At 38.3% G+C, this 14,128-nt stretch overlaps 1 long non-coding RNA gene across 2 annotated transcripts in view; it reads right to left on the minus strand.

The window, feature by feature from the left end:
• Positions 1-610: 610 nt before the first annotated feature.
• The window catches only part of LOC145512171 (uncharacterized), a 104,675-nt gene continuing 91,157 nt past the window's right edge, over positions 611-14,128 (minus strand). For both annotated transcript variants that reach the window (XR_014058365.1, XR_014058355.1), the window contains 2 exons: positions 4,474-4,674; positions 611-692 (listed from right to left, as the gene is read on the minus strand). This is a non-coding gene — a long non-coding RNA (uncharacterized LOC145512171). The remainder of the gene's footprint in view (positions 693-4,473; positions 4,675-14,128) is intronic.

Genomic DNA, 14,128 nt, shown 5'->3' on the forward strand with positions numbered 1-14,128 from the left:
CATCAAGTCGATGTATCAAACAAATATATCCTTCGCATAATACAGTCTGTGGTAATCTTTCTTACAGTAAGTTTTGCCCAAGGAGTTGGGAGTGAGAAGGGAGGGAGAGCATATGTACTGCAATTACCCCCATGTGCCTTAGTCTACATCAGAAAGGATATTCTCTCTTAGATTCACGGTCTTTGTGACTTTATATTTTATAATACATAAGCATCCGTGCCACTAATATATCTGATATTGGAAGAGGGAGTGGGAGGAAAAGAGACAAAGAGTTTGAGTGTATATGCACATTTATGTTTATATTTCTGATAGATTGTGAGTTCTTTGAATGAAGAGATCGTACTGTATTAGTCAGGGCTCTAGAGAGAAACAAAACCAATAAATTTCATGTAAGTTTGTGTATATATGGAGAAAGAGAAAAAGAGAACTGGTACATGCAATGCATTCATGGGATCTCACAAGGCCAACATACACAGAGCAGGTCAGCTGGCTATAAGCCTGGGGGAAAGTTGGTGCTGAAACTTGAGTGCAAAGGCAGTCTAAAGGCAGTCATTAAAAGAAATGTGGTATGTATGCATATATGTCTATAAAATACACACACACACACACATATATCCATTAGTATTTTAATGGAACACTATTCATCCATTGAAAAGAATGAAATAATACCATTTGTAGCAGCATGGCTGGACCTGGAAATGTGATAGTAAGTGAAGTAAGTCAGACAGAGAAAAACAAATATCATATGCTATCAGTTATATATGTACAATCTTAAAAAAAATGATACAAGTGAATTTATTAACAAAACAGAACTATACGCATAAACAGAAAAACTTATAGTTACCAAAGAGGAAATGGGGGAGAGATAAATTAAGAGTTTATAGAATTAATAGATACACATTACTATATATGTATAACTGAATCACTTTGGTGTATACCTGAAACTAACAAAACATGGCAAATCAACTTCAATTTTTTCAATTGAAAAAAAAAAAAAAGAAAAAGAAGAAGTCAAAGGCAGTCTAGAGGCAGAATTCCTCATTCTTTGGGAACCTCAGTCTTTTTCTCCTAAGACCTTCAACTGATTGAATGAAGCCCATCTACATTATGGAGGGAAATATGCTTTATTTAAAGTGAAAAAGTGAAAGCACTAGTCACTCAGTCCTGTCTGATTCTTTGCAACCCCACGGACTCTAGCCAGTCAGGCTCCTCTGTCCATGGGATACTCCAGGCAAGAATACGTGAGTGGGTGACCATTCCCTTCGCCAGGGGATCTTCCTGACCCAGGGATCGAACCCAGGTTTCTTACGTTGCAGGCAGATTCTTCACCATCTGAGTCACCAGGGAAGCCCTTTACTTAAAGTCTACTAATTTAAATGTTAATGTCTTCTGAAAAAATATTTTCTTAGAGATATCTATAGACTTGTATTTGATCAAATATCTGTGAACAATGTCCTGGTCAAACTGACACACAAAATTCACGACCACATATGCCATACGTTTGATCCCCCATGGGATTTTCATCCCAGGTATACTTCCCAAAGTTGGATGATTTTTCATATTTCACATATTAGCTTATAATTACTTCCCTTTGGAAGCTTTCACTGATCATGATTCAGTTATAATGACCTGATCTTCATTCTAAGATCAATTTCTGAATAAAAATATTAAAAAATAAATAAATAAAAAGAAATATACAGAAAGCAGTCTTGTTTATCAACTAACTGTAAATGGTTAAGGGTGGAAATTTAGATGTATATCACCACATCAATAATTTAGTAAAATTAACTTCTATTTCAACTTTGTTTACTATCAGGACATTAATCATATATTCTATGAATGATAATCCTATATAACATGATTTGACCATCTTGAAGAGAAACTCATTTTGGCCTTCTGTCATAAAAATATTACTTTCTAGTGATACAAGATCTGCCCAAGATGAACTCTGTATCAACAGCCACTGTTACTTCTCTATTGTCTCAGTAAAGTATAAGTATATACAAAATGTGAGAATGAACATCCTAGAGGAAATCAGTCTTGAATATTCATTGGAAGGACTGATGCTGAAGCTGAAACTCCAATACGCTGGCCACTTGATGTGAAGAGCTGACTCATTTGAAAAGACCCTGATGCAGGGAAAGATTGAAGTCAGGAGGAGAAGGGGATGACAGAGGATGAGATGGTTGGGTGGCATCACTGACTCAATGGACATGAGTTTGAGTAAACTCTGGGAGTTGGTGATGGACAGGGAGGCCTGGTGTTCTGCAGTCCATGGGGCTGCAAAGAGTCGGACATGACTGAGCGGCTGAACTGAACTGACCTGAGTATGAACAAACACGGTATATTTAAGAATTCAGAAATTTCTGACTGAAGTCATAAAAGTCAAAAAGTGTGGTTTTAGAAAGTAACAAAACATGTTTGAGAACTTATTCTTATTGAAATAAAAAAAAAAAAATTCTAACACCATCTCAGATGTCGTCAGTCCTGACTAAGTAACATAACATCAACAAGTAAGCTATAGCTGGTTTTTTTGGCGTTTTTTTTTTTTTTTTTTTAATGATATATTAACAGGGAGTAGGGCTTTTCTGCTGGGTCAGTGGTAAAGAATCTGCTTGCCAAAGCAGGAGATGCAGGTTCAATTCGTGGGTCAGGAAGATCACTTGAAGAAGGAAATGGAAACCCACTCCAGTATCCTTGCTTGGAGAATCCCATGGACAGAGGAGCCTAGTGAGCTAAAGTCCATAAAATCACAAAGAGTAAAACAGGACTTAATGACTAACAACTACAAATAAACAGAGAGTCAGAAGTCAGAAGCAGGATAATATTCCGAAAACGATTATTCTTCTGCAGTGTGCCCACTTAGCAGAATGCTTGTTTCCTACTGGCAGGGCCCTCAAGCAGAAGTAGTTGCTTTTGGGGGAGAAAAACACAATTGAAATTATTTAATTCCAGGAAGGCTTGATCATTTTTCATTATAAAAGACTGAACACATCATGGTTGATGAATTTTGTCTCCTTTAATTTATCTAGCCACTTGCCTCTAGACCAATGATAGCTCCTACCCCAAAACCAATTCTGTAATATATTACCTAGTATATTAATAAAAATTGAAGCAGCAATATTACTAATAATGCTTCACACTATGAAAAGGCATGACTTCACTAGACTGCTATTGTTTTTGTTGGTTTTTTTTGCAAAAGTTTGACTTTGAATAAAGTCTTACAGTCAACAGAAGTACTGATTCACTAAATGCAGAAGCTCCTGCAGTTTCAATTCATACATCTTTTAGGCAAATCTATTTAACATCTTTGCTGAATTTGACACAGACGGAAGCTTAGGCAAAGCCAGCATAGTTAGTAGCCTTATTTTCACATAGGCTGTAAGCATCTACAAACTATTATTCAAATAATATTATACTCTAATGTTACTCTAATAATATTACGAATAACATTTCTGGGTGAACATTAATAACATTCTATTTTGTTTTTCCCTTGTAGGAGAGTACTTCAACCCACTCCAATATTCTTACCTGGAGAATCCCATGGACTAAGGAGCCTGGTGGGCTACAGTCCATAGAGTCTCAGAGTCAGACACAACTGAGGCAACTTAGCACACGCGGCATTTTGTTTGACATATAAAATGCAAATACTTTATCAGGTGAAAGAACTGACTGTTGGACATTAAGCTCTCTAATAGGTCACAGAAGGTGACAGGAAACCAAAATCTGCTAAATTTTTAGGAACGGACTTGCTGTCAGATGTTAAAAAGGAATTCGAGGACGATTTTCCCTCCTTTCTTTCTTTCCTCCATTCCTACCTCTCTCATCCTTTCTAGCACTTATTTCAGTGCTTTTTGTTTTTGTTTTTTAATACAACTCAATCTTGGGGGCTAGGAAAGTACCACTTGTGCAACAAAAATCAGAGAGACTTTAAATAATAGCAATTAACTAGTACATTTCACCCAGATTTTCCCTGCCCTAAGGAAATTATGTTGGGGTCATAGTTTCTTTAGAAAGTAAACAAAGTACTAACAGTAAATCATGACACCTCTTGGAATACATAAAAATTACCAACTATCTTAATGGACCATCCGAATGACTCTGAAGCAGTGTTCCAGTGGGATTCTGAGTAATTGACATTATCCTGACACAACTATTGTGTCACCCCTTACCCGCCCCCCTTACTAAGAAAGACAATTGCTTAATGAATGCAAATGGCAGCAGGTCAGGTACTCCACGGTTACAGTGAGAGTCTGTGGTACAGTAATTCCTGCCCTGTGCAACAAGCATGTCAGCAAAGATCTGTTAATCATATTTTCCTTTTATATTAATGTGCAGGGCAAGACAATAACAGGAATAAATGTCAGCAACCTGTTTATCTTTCTTTCTACCCCTCAAGGTGGAAATACACTTATACAACTATGTCATAGAAAGAAAAGAACTGTATGTTGTCAGGATTGATATAAAACTTACCCTTGCAGGTGATGGAGAAAGACCTACATGCTCATTTGCATAGGAAAAAGTTAGTGCTGTTTTATGGGTCTGTTCCCAGGGAAGGAATGAAAGCTTTGTAAACATGCTCTAAGCATCTCCTTTAAACATCAGCACAGCATAATCATCCAGATCTCTAGATTCACATGGCAACTAGACAGAGGACATGAGCTCTTCACTCTTCTATTAAAAAAGAAAAAGAAAAAAAAGGTTAGAAGGATATAATCTATTTAGTTTTCTCATGGATATTTTTTTTTTGCCAATCAGACTTGCACTATCAAGTCCTCCTTTTATCTGATAATGAATTTCCTGACAAAATTTAGGCATAGATCTGTGGTTCACAGATCTTAATTTATTCTATTTAACTCAGATCTAAACTTAAGGACTGCATTATATCTGTCTTAGGTAATTCAGATTGGAGTCTGCTTCCATTGTTGCAATGAAACTGCTCTTGTCAAGGACACCACTGAATTTATGCTGTTAAATGAATATTTTCTGGTCTTCTTCATGAAACTGAGTAGGACCCTACAGGGATCCTGAGGATGAAAACCTTTCTGTGACCCACATTTCTTGACTTTAACTGAGTTTTAAAGCATGAGTTCAAACAGATGTTGATTGGGGAAGGGAGGAGGTGCAGAGACAAGGGATAAACAGTCAATAAAAAAAATACTACTTTGGGGCAGTTTCCTGATACTGCCTCAAGGAATATGCACAATATATTTAATGATTTTGGTATTGGCCATCTGTAATGTCCATGTGTAGAGTCATCTCTTGTGTTGTTGGAAGAGGGTGTTTGCTATGACCAGTGCATTCTCTTGGCAAAACTCTATTAGCCTTTGCCCTGCTTCATTCTGTATTCCAAGGCCGAACTTGCTTGTTACTCCAGGTATCTCTTGACTTCCTACTTTTCCATTCCAGTCCCCTATGATGAAAAGGTCATTTTTTTTTTAATGTTAATTATAGAAGGTCTTGTTGGTCTTCATAGAACTGTTCGACTTCAGCTTCTATGGCATTAGTGGTTGGGGCATAGAATTGGATTACTGTGATATATTTTTTTTAATTTTAAATTAGTTTATTTATCTGTTTTTTAACTTTACAGTATTGTAGTGATATTTAATGTTTCACCTTGGAAACAAACTGAGATCATTCTGTCATTTTCAAAACTGCACCCAAGTACTGCATTTCAGACTCTTTGGTGAAGGCTACTCCATTTCTTCTAAGAGATTCTTGTCCACAGTAGCAGATATAATGGTCATCTGAATTAAATTTGCCCATTCCAGCCCATTTTAGTTCACTGATTCCTAAAGTGTTGATGTTCACTCTTGCCAACTCCTGTTTGACCCCTTGCAGTTTACCTTGATTCATGGACCTAACATTCCAGATTCCTATGCAATACTGTTCTTTATGGCATCAGACTTTACTTTCACTAGCAGACACTTCTACAAGTCAGTAAAAACAAGACTGGGAGCTGAACGTACCTCAGATCATGAACTCCTAGTTGCAAAATTCAGAGTTAAAGAAACCAGGGAAAACTGCTAGGCCATTCAGGTCTGACATGAACGGAAATGACAAATAGGCTCCAGGGATTTAATCTGATAGAGAGAGTGCCTAAAGATCTATCAATGGAGGTATGTAACAATAGACATGAGGCAGTGATCAAAACCATCCCCAAGAAAGAGCTGCAAAAGGGAAAATGGTTATCTGAGGAAGCCTTTCAAATATCTGAGGAGAGAAGACAAGTGAAAACAAAGGAAAAAATGAAAGATATCCCCAACTGAATGTAGAGCTTCAAAGATTAGCAAAACGAGATAAGAAAGACTTTCTCAGTAAACAGTGCAAAGAAATAGAGGAAAACAATAGAATGGGAAAGACTAGAGATCTCTTCAAGAAAATTAGAGATACCAAGGGAACATTTCATGCAAAGATGGGCACAATAAAGGAAATGGTATGGACCTAACAGAAGCAGAAGATATTAAGAAGAGGTGGCAAGAGTACACAGAACTATACAAAAAAGATCTTCATGACCTGGATAACCATGATGGTGTGATCACTCACCTAGAGCCAAACATCCTGGCATGTGAAGTCAAGTGGGCCTTAGGAAGCATCACTATGAACAAGGCTAGTGGAAGGTGATGGAATTTCAGCTGAGTGATTTCAAATCCTAAAATGATGCTGTAAAAGGGCTGCACTCGGTATGTCAGCAAATTTGGGAAACTCAGTGGTGGCCACAAGACTGGAAAAGGCCAATTTTCATTTCAATCCCAAAGAAGGGCAATGCCAAAGAATGCTCAAACTACTGCACAATTGCACTCATTTCACATGCTAGCAAAGTCATGCTCAAAATCCTCTAAGCTAGGCTTCAGCAGTTTATGAACCAAGAACTTCTAGATGTGCCAGCTGGATTTAGACAAGGAAGAGGAACCAGAGAGTCAGAGGAGCCAGAAATCAAATTCCCAACATTTGCTAGATCATAGAAAAAGCAAGAGAATTCCAGAAAAATATCTATTTCTGCTTCATTGACTATGCTAAATCCTTTGATTGTGTGGATCGTAGCAAACTGTGGGAAATTCTTTAGGAAGTGGGAGTACCAGATGACCTTACCTGCCTCCTGAGAAAGCAACAGTTAGAATTGGACGTGGAACAACAGACTGGTTCCAAATAGGGAAAGGAGTACCTCAAGGCTGTATACTGTCACCCTGCTTATTTAACTTCTATGCAGAGTACATCATGAGAAATGCTGGGCTAGATGAATCACAAGCTGGAATTAAGAATGCTAGGAGAGATATCAATAACTTCAGATATGCACATGACATCACCATTATGGCAGAAACCGAAGAGAGACTAAAGAACCTCTTAATGAAGGTGAAAGAGGAGAATGAAAAAGCTGACTTTAAACTCAGTATTCAAAAAATGAAGATAGATCATGGCTTCCGGTCCCATCTCTTCATGCAATATAGGTGGGGAAGCAATGGAAACAGTGACAGAATTTACATTCCTGGGCTCCAAAATCACTGCAGATGGTGACTGCAGCCATGAAATGAAAAGATGCTTGCTCCTTGGTAGAAAAGCTATGACAAACCTAGGCAGCGTATTAAAAAGCAGAGACATTACTTTACCAACAAAGGTCCTTCTAGTCAAAGTTATGTTTTTTTTCCAGTGGCCATGTAAGGGTGTGTAGGGTTGGACCATAAAGCAGGCTGAGCACCAAAGAGTTGATACTTTGAACTGTGGAATTGGAGAAGACTCTTGAGAGTCCCTTGGACTGCAAGGAGATCAAACCAGTCCATCCTAAAGGAAATCAATTCAGAATATTCATTGGAAGGACTGATGCTGAAGCTGAAGCTCCAATTCTCTGGCCACCTGATGTAAAAAGCTGACTTACTGAAAAAGACCCTAATGCTGGGAAAGATTGAAGGAAGGAGGAGAAGGGGATGACAAAGGATACGATGGTTGGATGGCATTACCGACTTGATAGACCTGAGCTTCAGCAAGCTCCAGGGGATGGTGACGGACAGATTAGCCTGGCATGTTGCAGTCCATGGGTTCTCAAAGAGATGGACATGACTGAGTGACTGAACATCAATAAAACTAAAACGAGCAACAAATTGAAGATGTGAGCATTCTTCTTGTTAAAGAAGGTCACGGATTGATAACCTCAAGAAGCTCATCAGGTGGCCACCTGAGGCCAGATAAGTGGTATATCGGTGAAGAACTGACTCATAGGAAAATACTCTGATGCTAGGGAAGATTGAAGATGGGAGGAGAAGGGGACAACAGAGGATGAGATGGTTGGATGGCATCACCAACTCGATGGACATGAGTTTGGGCAACTCTGGGAGCTGGTGATGGACAAGGAGGCCTAGCGTGCTGCAGTCCACAAGGTAGCAAAGAGGAACTGAACTGAACACACCCTAATCCTTATCAGCAACCCCACCCTCTAACCCTCTAACCATAGCTCTAAAACTCCTCACCTAATCCCCCTGGGTTGGGATACACAGTTTTGAGGGACGTGAGTCAGCTGTGTTCCCCTTTGCCTGGCAAAGTGGTGTTTTCTACTTCACCTAAAACCCTGTCTCTGAAACTTTGATTAAGCCCCAGTGCACAGAGGCCTGTTCTCCACATCCTCCACGTTGGTCACTCTCAGTCTTTGAGGCACATCCAAGTTGGCCTCTCCCTTCCTCTTAAGCAGCCTCTTCATTTGACCTCTGTGATGTCTCACTTCATTACTTCCTGCTGAGACCTAAGCACTCTCATTGTCTCTGCCCCATTCTTCCTCTTAACTTTAGATTTCAGACTTTCTCTTATCTCAATTTTGCAATTCTCTTCTTTTTTCTATGTGTCTCCTTAGAATGATGTGTAGATTTCCATGCCCTTAAAAGATATTTTAATTTAGCGATCCAAAAATTTGCATCTCCAGTGCCAACTTTTCCTCTAAAGTCAATTCTTACACCACCAACTTCTTCCTTGATTCCTCTATATGTGTCAGTGGCACAATGTATTCTACATGTTAAACTGAATTTGCAAATATGGCCCTAAAAACTTGTTTTTATCTCCTCATCTCAATAACGCCACTTCTTTCAAGGTAAAAGATCCTGAAAGCTGGGACTTAACTTTGATCCCTTTTGTACAATCATCTGAACATCTAGTCAAATGCCAGAGCCCATTATTTTTATCTTTGACAGAGAGCTAAATCTATTTTCCTTGCCACCTCAGTTGTAACCTCTTCCCTTGATATCTCCAAGAAGAGTTGATTCATTGGAAAATATCCTGATGCTGGGAAAGATTGAAAGCAAAAGGAGAAGGGGGCGGGAGAGGGTGAGATGGTTAGATAACATCACTGATTCAGTGAACATGAACTTGAGCAAACTCAGGGAGATAGTGAAGAACAGAGAAGCCTGGCATGCTGCAGTTCACGGGATCACAGATTTGGACACGACTTAGGGAATGAACAACAGCAAATAATCATAACCTGAGTATCTGGTTTCCAGTCTTGGCCACTTGAACTACTGCTAGTACTTCTTAACTGCCTCCCTATTTTCAGATTTATGCCCTTGATAGATTCCTCACCATGGTGATCTTTCAAAATTATAAAGTGCATTCACGTTAAATCATGTTACTTCATTGTTTTATGTTGATAACAATTCACAATAATCCACAAATGAATCTTTTTGCCATCTAATCTAAATGTGCTTGTATACCTGCTATGGATTGAACAGTTCCCATCAAAATTCCTGTGTTGAAGCCTTATCTCCCCAATGCTGTGGTATTTAGAAATAATCTTTACAAGGTAAATAAGTTTAGATGAGGTCAAGAGGGTGGAGCTCTCCATAATAGAATTCATCCCCATACAAGAAGAGACATCAGAGATTTCTTCCTCTCTATTTCATTCTCTTCCTTTTGCTTTCTTTTTCTCTGCAAATTGATGACCCAGTAAGAAGGTGGCTATCTACAAGCCAGGAAAAAAATCCTCACTGGAGAATCAAATCAATTATTAAAAACAGAAATTCAAGGTTGAGAGTCCCTTGGACAGTAAGGAGATCAAAACAGTCAATGCTAAAGGAAATCAACTCTGCATATACATTGGAAGGACTGATGCTGAAGCTGACACTCCAAAACTTTGGCCACCTGATGCAAAGATTCGACTCATTAGAAAAGATCCTGATGCTGGGAAAGACTGACAGCAGGAGGAGAAGGGTGTGACAGAGGATGAGATGGTTGGATGGCATCATCAACTCAGTGGGCATGAGTTTTTCGAGAGAACTCTGGGAGATGGTGAATGACAGGGAAGCCTGGCATACTGCAGTCCATGGGGTTGCTAAGACTCAGACATGACTGAGTGGCTGAACAACAACAAATACATATGTCTTTTATGTACATTTGATTTCTTAATATGTTTCCAGCACTAGACCCTATGACTAAGATTCATGAGAATTGTTTCTGTGTCTGTTTTATTCACTTGTTATCTCCCTACCTGACCCAAAGTGCTCTTCTGAAAGTGTGCCCTGACCTTATGAATGACAGGAACTAAGCTGGTTCCAGGAGGTGAGGACAGACCAGTCCTTGTTGTCAGGTCATCATAGTCTTAATAGTTAAGTAATAGAAACAAACAATAACCCAATAAATTCATGATTACAGTAAATGTTGGGAGGAAAAACTGTAGAGGCTATATGTATGCCCACATATTAGTATGACTTTATGAGTTCAACCAGGCAAATCAAGAGCAGAGAAAGACAACATCATCCCATAGGGAGTGACCAGGTATGGAAACTCCAGTGTGTTTACCAGGAAAGAGAGTAGAACGTTATGACTGGAATAGAGTAAGTTTTATTTCTGAAAATACTCTACTATTTGAGCGTATTTCTCATGTGCTGGGATTCCCAAGAATCCTCTATGAAGAGTCTGCTAGCAAATTTACATAATAGCAGAAGGGACTGGTTTTTCTCTTTTAAGAATTGAAGCAGTTAATCAGGGACATTCATTGACCATGGGTGTGTGACAGTTTCATGACATTCTGTTGTGATGATTGATTGACTTACTTGATACACTGTATATTTAGTATTATCTTATATTCAGGGGGAATTTTTTCAATAAGATATATTTCTACAGCCATTAGCTAAATTATACAAATTTTGGAAATTTCTGTTTTTCAACCATGTGAATTAGTATAAATAAAGCTACAGTGAATGTAGTGAGCCCAGCTATTCAGAAGCATGTTAGGCATCATTGCAATGCTCAAGAGAATTAGTTAGTTATCTGCAAAATAGAAAAGTGCTTGTCAAGAACCACAACATGAAGTGATGGTATGTTATACTTTTCTTCCATTCTTTTCTTTAGCCAAAAAAATCTATACATCAAATTATGCCTTTGTAATAATTTTAGCGTCAGTACACAATACATGTGGCTAAAAAAAAACCTTCAAGTTCAAGGCATTAGAATCCTCATTACAAAATAACTTTAATTAGTTTGAGTAGTGGGTTTTTTTATTATTATTGTTGGATTGGATCCAGTGGTTATTTTCAACAGACAGATTGAAAAAGAAGCCTCTCTAGTGTTGGGACTTCCTGGCTATAAACAACTTAATGCTTAATTAAACAACTAAAGCTGAGAAAATAGAATTTAGGGCCGCAGCAAGGTGTTTGGTTACAGTCATCCATAAAGAAAGGAATCCAGGAAATTATTCATAGAACTCTCTGGGCTCATTTAAATATTGCTTGGAGACTTGAAATAGCACTCCCTACAATACATGGAAACATCTAAATCATTCCTAGGTACATTGCATTTTATAAGTTTGTGTGTGTGTGTGTTTGAAGGTGTGGGAAGCACATTCATGTAGACAGAGGTTTAAGGGAAGCAAAACAAACAAAAAGACTTCATATATTCTCAGTTGTATTTGGCAGAAGTAGTACCAAGACTATAAACACTAGAAAAGAGTCTTGTAAGTTTCACGAAAATATTCAGACTGGTAGAAAAGATAAATATATATGTATGTGTAATCGGATGTGTTAATTTTTTGTTGTTGTTTTGTAAACTTTTTAGAACAAACCTTTGCAAAATTCCAGGAAAGCAGGAATGCTTTTGGGTACAAGTACACATTGGTCAATAGGCAACTGCTATAGAGAAATCTGAGCCAACTGCTTTTAATTGCTGGGAATTATAAATGTGTTGATAAGTCTATGACATATGGATTATTTTGGAGGCAGTAATAATAGCCGCTAACACTCTCTGAGTGCTAACCGTGTGCACGTCTTCTTAGAATTTTATATTTAACCTTCAAGGTGAGGGGAGTGCTACTAATGGTGTTTATGTCTCCATGATAGAAATGAAGGAGCTGAAACACAGAGAGGCTAAGTAACTTATACAGGGTTACAGCTAGTAGGTGTAAACACAGGAGTCTGGCTCCAGAACATGTGTTTCTTAGCCATCATACTCTAGTGAAAACAGAAGAAAGAAAGAAATAAGTGGGGAAGGCATAAAAGGGTGTAATAATGAATGAGATAATACGCAAAAACTTAGTATGGTAACCGACAGAGTAGGCACAAGATAAATTCAAATTGGATTGAATTTTATCATGCCATATTATGATGATAACAAGTTTCATAAACAGTAACTATTGTCCCTAGAATGTCCTCTTAAACATAATAACTACAAAAAGACAGCCTGCTCCACAAATAACTAAAACTGTATTCTAAGGGCTCAACATTTATTCAACTGTTTAATTCCCACAAACATCACATGAATTAGGTAATGTTTTCATTCCAGTTCATGGATGGGAAAATTTAAGCACACAAATGTCAAGAAATTTGGCTAATGCCACACTTCAGTTCAGTTCAGTTCAGTTGTGTCCGACTCTTTGCGACCCCATGGACTGCAGCACGCCAGGTTTCCCTGTCCATCACCAACTGCCAGAGTTTACTCAAACTCATGTCCATTGAGTCAGTGATGCCATCCAGCCGTCTCATCCTCTGTCGTCCCCTTCTCCTCCCACCTTCAATCTTTCCCAGCATCAGCGTCTTTTCAAATGAGTCAGCTCTTCGCATCAGGTGGCCAAATTATTAGAGTTTCAGTTTCAGTCCTTCCAATGAATATTCAGGACTGATTTCCTTTAGGATTGACTGGCTGGATCTCTTTGCTGTCCAAGGGACTCTCAAGAGTCTTCTCCAACACCACAGGTCAAAAGCATCAATTCATCCCTGCTCAGCTTTCTTTATAGTCCAACTCTCACATCCATACATGAGTACTGGAAAAACAATAGCCTTTACTAAATGGACCTTTGTTGACAAAGTAATGTCTCTGCTTTTTAATATGCTGTCTAGGTTGGTCATAACTTTCCTTCCAAGTAACCATCTTAATGCCACACTATTAGTATGTTTTTGAAATTTAAGGTGGTCTAGCTTTCTAGTCTGTCCTCTTAATACTATACTGTACATCCTGAGACAGTCTAAGTTTACAGTCAATTATCCTCCTAAGTCTGTAGCTCATATCATAGCATCAAATGGTCCAAAACTCCCGATAAACTCACAGATGCCTTTATGACTGGTAGCAATAAGAAACTATGGGTCCAGATTTCAGTAAACATGCCTGATTTACTAGAATTTTACAAAGATGCTTAAAACTCTTAGCAAGCTCTTCATTCTCCATTTTGGTGCAATGTTCTGCTAAAGGGTGTTATTTCCAGTAATATTTATCAATAGAGCCAATCACACTTGAATGAAAGAGATGGTAATATAATACATTAGACATACAGACTCAGAAGATAGAATTAATCTTAAGCAAAATTAGCATAGTTTCTCCTTGTAGAGTGTCCTTTGAAGGGAGAGAGCTCCCATGGATCCTTCTTTGTCTAAAAATATGTACTAAACAAACAACTTTCATTAACTCATCATTCAGTTTACTAGTTTTATGTCATATTGTTCATTGTTCATAACACCATTTCCCTGTATCCATTCTTCGCTCTCAAGTGTGGAGGAATTGGGTTTCCCAGAATCCTTGGCAGGGGGTTCTGGGTTAGATTCAGCCAATGAGAGTCACTTTCTGGCAATCTCATGAATGCAATGCAGAAGCCATCATTGCTACCGAGGCAGAAGCTAGTCACCAGGTGAGCTTAGAGTAGAAGAGAGTGTTGGTTAGGAGATTTCAG

The sequence above is a fragment of the Giraffa tippelskirchi genome, chromosome 7, assembly GCF_054371585.1.
Source record: "Giraffa tippelskirchi isolate mGirTip1 chromosome 7, T2T-mGirTip1v1.2.pri, whole genome shotgun sequence".
NCBI lineage: Eukaryota > Metazoa > Chordata > Mammalia > Artiodactyla > Giraffidae > Giraffa > Giraffa tippelskirchi.